This window comes from Eubalaena glacialis, chromosome 3, assembly GCF_028564815.1.
Source record: "Eubalaena glacialis isolate mEubGla1 chromosome 3, mEubGla1.1.hap2.+ XY, whole genome shotgun sequence".
Lineage (NCBI taxonomy): Eukaryota > Metazoa > Chordata > Mammalia > Artiodactyla > Balaenidae > Eubalaena > Eubalaena glacialis.
In genome coordinates this window covers 176,842,355-176,851,098 of record NC_083718.1, presented here as the reverse complement: position 1 = coordinate 176,851,098, position 8,744 = coordinate 176,842,355, and positions in this window count along the sequence as shown.

The window sequence follows — 8,744 nt, the reverse complement described above, 5'->3', positions numbered from 1 at the left end:
TCAAGGCTCAGAGAAGTGACCTTGGCTAGTGGGTGGCAGAGCTGCTAAAAGCTGCTTCTTAATTCCAGGTCTGCTGATTCCTGCCTGGTGCTGTGTGATTTTTATGCAAGGCTGAGCCTGGCATTCAGAGCACTTCCAGAGTCAGTCCCCAGCTTAATACCTGATCCTCAGATCTGGAGGATGAGGTGGCCATAATGCATAGTGGTGAAGAGCCCAGACCTTGAAGTAGACAGCCCTGGGTTCAAACCCAGGCCTGGCCACTTTACTAACTGTGTGACCCCAGGGAAGTTTTGTAAACTCTCTGAGCTTGGTTTTCTTATCCCTTACCACTCACTTCATAAGGTTGTGGGGAAATCTCATGAGATAATGCATGTAAAGCACTCAGCACAGAGTGTGGTTCATAAGGAACCCCAAGAAATGGCAGCTGTGGTTACATCTCTGGCCTTATCTCCAGTACACAGACCCCTTTACTCCTGTCTACACATTTCACTGGTCTTTCATGGCCCAGTTTATTTATTTATTATTATTATTATTTTATTTGAAAGAAAATAGACTCTATTGCCCAGCAATTAAAACCATTTGAACATGTATTTTTCTACATAACTTATTGTGAGGTGATCAGTGTTCACTAAAATATTAATTTTTATCATTTGCTTCAATTCATGTCTTCTTGACCAATTCTTCATTTTTCTTTCCAAAATACTGTATGCCACACCTTTCAGGCAATGAAGAATTTTTAAACACCACAGCCAAGGACTTGAACATTCATCTGCAAGTCCCTATACGCTTATTACATGCAGTTGTGCTCCCAGTGGTTTTCTCACAGCCATCCTCTACAACAAGTTTTTGGAAAACACTTATCATGACAACCTTCATTCACCTTCAACTCATAGGCTCTGTTGCACCTTGAAGAGCCTGGTGACAGGCCTCCAGGCGCTGCTGCCCTGCCCACACAGCTGATGGTGTCTCTGGTGCCTTCTTTCCTCAGCGGCCACACGGGAAAAAGCTTCATAGCCTAGTTTAAACATCACCTCCTCCAGGAAGCCTTCCCTGCCCGCCTCCCCTCTCCCAGTCAGAGTGCCTCTCTCCCTCTTTGGACCCTTCGTGTGTTCTGCCTCAAAAAACAAGGCTTTTTTTCATGCCTTGTTGATCTGTTGGGTTCTAAGCTCTCTCAAGGGACCAGGTGGTATCTCTCTCTGAATGCCCCTCAGCATCTAGGGCCTGGCATGGCATGCAGAAGATGGGAAATAGATTAAATGATTCACTCATCTTCCCAGCAAAGAGTGGCAGAAGTTAATGAGATCTGAAGTCAGAGGCTCAGCAGGCCCAGATACAAGTCCCACTCCCCACCTGCCATCTGAGCGCCGCTGGAGAGGCTGCTGCTCTACCTCTCAACATCAATTTCCTCAACCATCAAATACCGATAATGCTTCCACTTGGCCGATGTCACAGGACTTCAGGGATATCATTAAGAGGATGATGGTGATGATGATCGTTAATATTTACAGAACCTACTGTGTGCTGGGCTGCAAACACTTGGGCATCTCCTCTGATCCTCACGTCACCCCTGTGGGACAGGCACTATTATTAACCCCATTTTACAGATGAGGGAACCTGGAAGGAATTGTGGCAGAGTAGGTTTGGGGAAGGAGCAGGGCCCCAGGGCCAGGAAGGGAAATGGGGGTGGCAGGGTGGGGCTGGGACAAAAGAAGGGAGCCAGCAAGGGGGCCGTGAGCCAGCTCTCCATGGTTGAGAACCGGGCAGCTGGGGCTGGCTTTAGAGTTTCACTGCCTGGGAACTAATTCCTGCCAGAGGTGTGAGATGCAGATCTGCACTGGGTCACCCTGAACGTGAATTCCTGCCACATCCATTCCTAGTGTAGGGCTCTTAGTCAGGTTGCCGGATTATCTCTGAGCCTCAAATTACTCATCTTTGAAATGGGAATGGCAAAAGTGACCTTTCCATTTACCATGAAGATTCAATAAGGGATTGGATATAAAGTCCTCGGAGGGGTGCATAGCAGGTATTTAATATATTTTCACTGAGATTTGTGTGAGATGGACTGGAGAGGCCCTCACATGGAACTGAATTAAAATACTTGCAGTTTTCCCTTCACGCCCTACACTCTCCCATTTCCCAGGCTTGGCATCCATGGCTCCATATACACAAGGCCTCTCCTCCCTCCCAACCCCATGTGACAAATCTGACCCGCCCTTCAAGGCCTAACTCAAATGGTGGAGTGACAGGAACAAAGAGTCTGAAGTCAGACATCTTCAAAGTCCTTGGGAACACGACCCATGCTGTGTTTTCACCTTCATGCCCTCCTGCCTGAGAGTGCCGGGCACACAGTAGGTCTGCAGTAAGTGATGATGGTGTTAAGAGCTCACGTTTCCTGAACGCTTCCTCAGTGTAAAGCACCAGACAGGCACTTTACATGCGTTATTATATTGAAACCTCCCAACTATCCTATAATGTAGGTACAATAAGGAAACTGAGGCTCAAACATGTAGGGGATTTGAGCAAGGGTTGGTTAAAGAGGAAACCAGGATCTGAACTCAGATCTCTATCTCCCAAGGCACTGAGCCATTCTGAACAAAGAACTCAGCCCCAGAACCAACCCCATTGAAGGAGGGTATGTTCTGCCAGTGAACCCGGAGTTCCAGCGCTGCAAGCATTGTTGGGGGTGGGAAGAGTGTGCCCACAACTAGATAAGTTAGGGATGCTTAGTCCCATTTTCCAGATGAGGAAGCTGAGGCACAGGGGACATTAAATGAGACCGTACAGCTGGTAAGGGAGAAAGCCCTGTTCCAGCCAGGCCCAAAAGCCCTAGAAAAGCCCCCAAACCAAAGCAAACTTCCATCGCAGCTGGTGTACCTCATCCCTGGTATATCTTCTCCTGAAAAATGCCTCTGATTCCCTCTACTCAAAGCCCTACTTTTCAAAATACAAAATGCTTGATAGAAACTTCCTGAAGGCACAGACCTCCCGTTCTGGGGCTCCCCAGTGTGTTATCTGTTCACATAAATCCAAAATCAGACAGGAGCCAAATCAGAGCTGTGGGAAGGAAGAGGGGAAAAAATCTCTGCTCCATCATATTTGTGCTTCTCTGTAAAGTCTTTTCCAACTATTCTAAAATGTGTTACTTTGGTAATTGGAGAGAAAAAGTTATTTTTTTAAAAAAAGAAATAAGTTGCTGCTTCAGGGAAGTTCTGCTATTGATAATGATCCTTTCACTGGAAAACTGTTGGAATATGAGGTTCACAGGTTCTCTGGACTGGCACATAGTAAATACTATATGAATGTTTGTTAAGTAAGTAAAACTCTGGGCCCTGACACTCCGTAAGCTGTGGGCTCTTGGGCATATCATTGCACTACTCTGAGCCTCAGTTTCTTCACCTGAGAAGTGGGGCAAATCATGGCTTCCTCATAGAGTTGTTGTGATAGTTGAAGTAAATCCGGGATGGTACGAGAATGTGCTGTGTGCGTGTGTGTGTGTGTGTGTGTGTGTGTGTGTGCGCGCACACGTTTGGCATAATATTACCAAAATGTATTGAGAAGATAAAGGATTTGAATGGACAATTCTCCAAAGAAGATATACAGAGGCCAATAAGCACATAAAAAGGTGCCCAATATCATTAGACATTAAGAAGCGAAAATCAAAGCCACAACAAGAGGGACTTCCCTGGTGGTCCAGTGGTGAGGACTCCACACTTCCACGGCAGGGGGCATGGGTTTGATCCCTGATCAGGGAACTAAGATTCTGCATGCCGCGTGGAGCGGCCAAAAAAAAAAAAAAAAACCCACAACAAGATTCACACATACTAGAATGGCTATAATCAAAAAGAATGACAATAACAAGTATTGGCCAGGACATGTAGAAATTGGAGCCCTCATATATTGCTGGTGGGAATGTAAATTGGTGTAGCAACGTTGGAAAACAGTTTGGCAGTTCCTCAAAAAGTTATACACAGAGTTACCATATGACCCAGGAATTCCACGCCTAGATATATTCCCAAGAGAACTATGACAAATGTTTTCATAGCAGCATTATTCATAATAAGCAAAACCTGGAAACAACCCAAATGTCCATCAACTGATGACTGTTTAAATAAATGTGGTATATCCATACAGAGGGATATTATTCAGTCATAAAAAGAAATGAAGGGGACTTCCCTGGTGGTCCAGTGGTTAAGAATCTGCCTTCCAATGCAGGAGATGTGGGTTCGATCCCTGGTTGGGGAACTAAGATTCCTACATGCCGTTGGGCAACTAAGCCCACACGCACAACTAAAGATCCTGCATGCCGCAACAAAGATTCTGCGTGCTGTGACTAAGACCCGAGGCAGCCAAATAAATAAATTAATTAATTAAAACAAAACAAAACAAAGCAAAAAAGAAACGAAGTACTGATACCTGCTACAATGTGGTCGAGTCTTGAAAACATCATGCTAAGTGAAAGAAACCAGACACAAAAGGCTACATATTATATTATTACATTTATGTGAGATGTCTAGAATAGGCAAACCTATAGAGACAGAAAGTTGATTAGTGTTGCCCGTGTGGGTCGGTTTCATCTTACAGATGAGGAAACTGAAGCTTAGAGAGGCTAAGTTCCACTATGCCCACCTATCTGTGTGACTTTGGACTGGTGGCTTCACCTCCTAGAGGCTTAGTTTTCTCATCTATAAAATGGAGGTGATGACGAGCACCTGAAAGGGTGGTTGCACATCCTTCATATCTGTTAGTTCATTTTCCCTTCTCTCTGGCCTTTGGGTGGAAGCTGGTGGCGTTGAAGGGTTAAGGCTGCCATCTAGCGGTGAACTCCAGTACCTGCCAAAAGCCTGCGAGGCTATCTATTAACAAGTTAACCCCCTATGGACTTAGGGAGGAGAAAAAGAATGTGAAAGATGCAGCCCCGCTGGGAAGGCCAGGGCTACCAGATTGGCCAAATTCTTTCCAGATGTTTCCAGACCCTGTAGATGTTTTTCACAGATGTTGAGTCTTGTGGGTCTCATTGGAGGAGGACAATCGGATTTAGGTCCCTGTAGAGGTGCCCAGAGGAGCTTGGGGAAGCACAACCTACAATTCATGGGATTATCAATTTATTCCCTTCTTTTCCCGAAGGAACTCTTTAGGGTTTTTTGAAGATTTATTTATTAGTTATTTATTTATTTTTGGCTGCGTCTGGTCTTAGTTGCAGCACGCGGGATCTCCGTTGATGCATGCGGGATATTTCGATGCCGCACGTGGGCTTCTCTCTAATTGTGGCGGCGGGTTTTCTCTTCTCCAGCTGTGGCGCGCCGCAGGTTCCAGAGCGTGTGGGCTCTGTAGTTTGAGGCATGGGGGCCCTCTAGCTGAGGTGAGTGAGCTCAGTAGTTGTGGCACGCGCGCTTAGTTGCCCCATTGCAAGTGGGATCTTAGTTCCCTGACCAGGGATCGTACCCACTTCCCCTGCTTTGTAAGGCGGATTCTTTACCACTGGACCACCAGGGAAGTCCCCCAAGGAACTCTTTAAAACACACATTTGCTTATGGTCTTGCAAATAGCTCCCAGCATGGCCTGACCACCCCACCCCCTGCCAGCCCCTCTGATCTTCAGCCTCCTTCACACAGGGACCTTAGGCTCTCATAAAACACACTTTTTCCGACAACCCTTCTGACATCCCTGCTCTCCCTGTAAGCCCACGGTATTCTCTCTGCTTGGGATGCTTCTCTCCACCTCTTCTACCAGGAAAAAAAGAGGTCTGCTCTCAGACACAAGTTTCTCAGATACACAGCTCATTGAGAATGCTGTATACCCCATATGCACATGTGATCTCAAACAATGCTTGGTAAAAATGGGTGTACTTTCCATTGACAGATGAATGGATAAAGAGGATGTGGTACATATATACAACTGAATATTACTCCTCCATTAAAAAGAATGAAATAATGCCATTTGCAGCAACATGGGTGGACCTGGAGATTATCATACTAAGTGAAGTAAGTCAGACAAAGACAAATATGATATTGCTTTTACGTGGAATCTAAAAAAAAGATACAAATGAACTTATTTACGAGACAGAAACAGACTCACAGACTTACAGAATGAACTTATGGTTACCAGGAAGGAAGGTGGTAACCAGGGGGCGGGATAGATTGGGAGTCTGGGATTGACATGTACACAGTGATATATTTAAAATAGATAACCAACAAGGACCTACTGTATAGCACAGGGAACGCTGCTCAATATTCTGTAATAACCTAAATGGGAAAATAATTTGAAAAAGAATAGATACGTGTATATGTAAAACTGAACCACTTTGCCGTACACCTGAAACTAACACAACATTGTTAATTAACTATGCTCCAATATAAAATAAAAAAAATTTTTAAATGGGTGTATTTTAACTCTTTAGTTGAACAGAATTGAAGCCTGGGACAGCAACATCAAGAATTCAGATCAATTATTAACATAAAAAAATAAGACTCAGAAGTATTTTGAAATAAGCAAGACATCCAGTCTTCGGAGTCCAAGTGGTATTGGCCACAGTATGAGTATGGGTGGTGATAGCTTACAGCACCCATTTCTCAGAAGCTGACTCTGATCCCTGCTCCCCACCTCCTGTTCGGAATCTCAATCTGTCATCATTTCATATTGTAATTGTTTTTCTGTTCTGTCCTTCCCCACCAGACTTAAGTCACTCCTTGTCTTCTTTATCTTCACACCCCTGTATCCAGCCCAGTGCCCATCGTGGAATAGAAGCCCAAGAATTGCTTATTGAACTGAACTCAGTGAAAGATTTTTGGAATAATTGAGAGGCCACTTGGCCACTGTCAGAGGCTCTGTGACTCTGCAAGCCAAAGAGGTCGCCAGGGTCAGAATTCTCAGGTATCTCCTATTCCTGGTTTATGGAGAGAGGAGAAGTATCCCTCTGCCCACCCCTCTGCCCCCATGATCATTCCTCCCCCAAAATGCAGATAAAAATGATGCAAATAGTAGCAAATCAAGTATATTCATACCCCAAATCCACTTCAGTTACCATGAAGTGGTACCATAGCCCTAAGAAGAAGCCACAATTAGCCCCATTTTACAGGTGAAAGAACTGAGGCCAGGAGTAGCTAAAGATATGCCTGAAGGCACACAGCTTAAGAAGTGTCAGGGCACAGAATTTTATTTACTATGTGCCAGTCACTGTTCTGAAGGCTTACAAATCTTATTTTATATAATCCTCATAACATCCCTATGAAGTATGTATTGTTATCACTCCCACTTCACATATGAAGAAACTGAGACTCAGAGAGTTTAGGTACTTTTCCCAAGATCATAGGGCTGGTGATGGTGGAGCAGGTTTTGAGCGAGGGCAGTCTGGGTTCACCCTCTCAACCACTCTGCTACCTTTCCTTCCTTCTGGATGTCGTCTGAAAGCCTTGGCTTCAGCATGTATAAGTAGGATAATAACACCCACATCTCAGAGTGGCTGTGAGGATTAGATCTGCGTGTGGGTGTCTGGAACACACTAGATACCAAGGAAAAAGAGGTAATTTTTGCTCCTCTTGAGAGCCGAAGCTGACAATTGCAGCAACTGGCCACCAGGGGGAAATCATGCGCTGAAGACCTAATACCTTCCCAGGCCCTGGTTCCATGGTTAAGAATTTCGCTGAGACCTTACTTTCCCTGTGCCCAACCCTGTAATCAATGACATCTCACCAGTGCAGAACCTCACAGAACTAACCTTCTTGCAAAAGAAATAAGGTTTAGGCCTTAAACGCATCCAAGGCCCCTTTGCCAACACCAGTTCTGAGAGGATGTATCTTGGGGAGAGCCCAGCTGTGTCCCACTTGGTGGTGGCAGTGGTGGGGGGTGGTGATTATCAGGAGTGCCACTTCTGCTGGAGGCTGGGCTCCTGGAGGCACAGCTGCAGGGTGAAGGGTGGCAGGGAGGGCTTTGAAATTGTCTCCCTAGGGATTTCCATGGTTACAGATTGATGCCGGCAGACCACTAGGCTGGGTCCTTTATCTGTATTGTCTCGTGGGGAGACAATGGGCTTTAGGGATGGGGGGGTCCTCCATGCAGATCACTGCTGCAGCAGGGTCCTTGTGTGCCCTGCTCTGTGAATCCCCTGACCCCGGCTGCTGGGGCTGAGAGACTGGGGCATGGGGGTCAGCCTTGGCAATCACTCCTTGCTTTAGGGTACAACACTACTGCTGCAGAGACTTGGGAGAGGCCATCTTTCAGGCTCCAAAACAGCAAAGCTGCAGAGGCCACAGGGTATTCAATTAAAAGCACACATTTTGGAGTCAGCCCTGATTATATCATGATTCTGACTTGGACAAGTTATTTTACCTGCCTGAGTCTCAGTTTCCTCATCTGGAAAGTGGGGGCAGCATCTGCTTTATAAAATTACTGTGAGGAAGCATTAAGCACAAAGCCTGGTGTCAAGATGCTCAGAGAGGACCTGAGCTCAGACGGGCTCATAGCATATCCGGGTCATAGGACCAGCTCTGTCACTCACTCTGTGGCCTTAACCAAGGCCCTCCTCCTCTCTGGGCCCTAGCTGCCCCATGTGTGACTTGGGGACTTTGAAAGGTTTATCAAGGATGAGATGAAATGATAAGAAAACGCTTGGAAAAATAGAAATCAAACCCTGAACACACACCTCTGCCTTCCAGGACTTAAAGATACTTGTAATATACAGCACATGATCATAGGGGGCATGTGGCATTTGGGTGAGCTGAATCTTTGGAGCTATGGCAGAAAAGGGA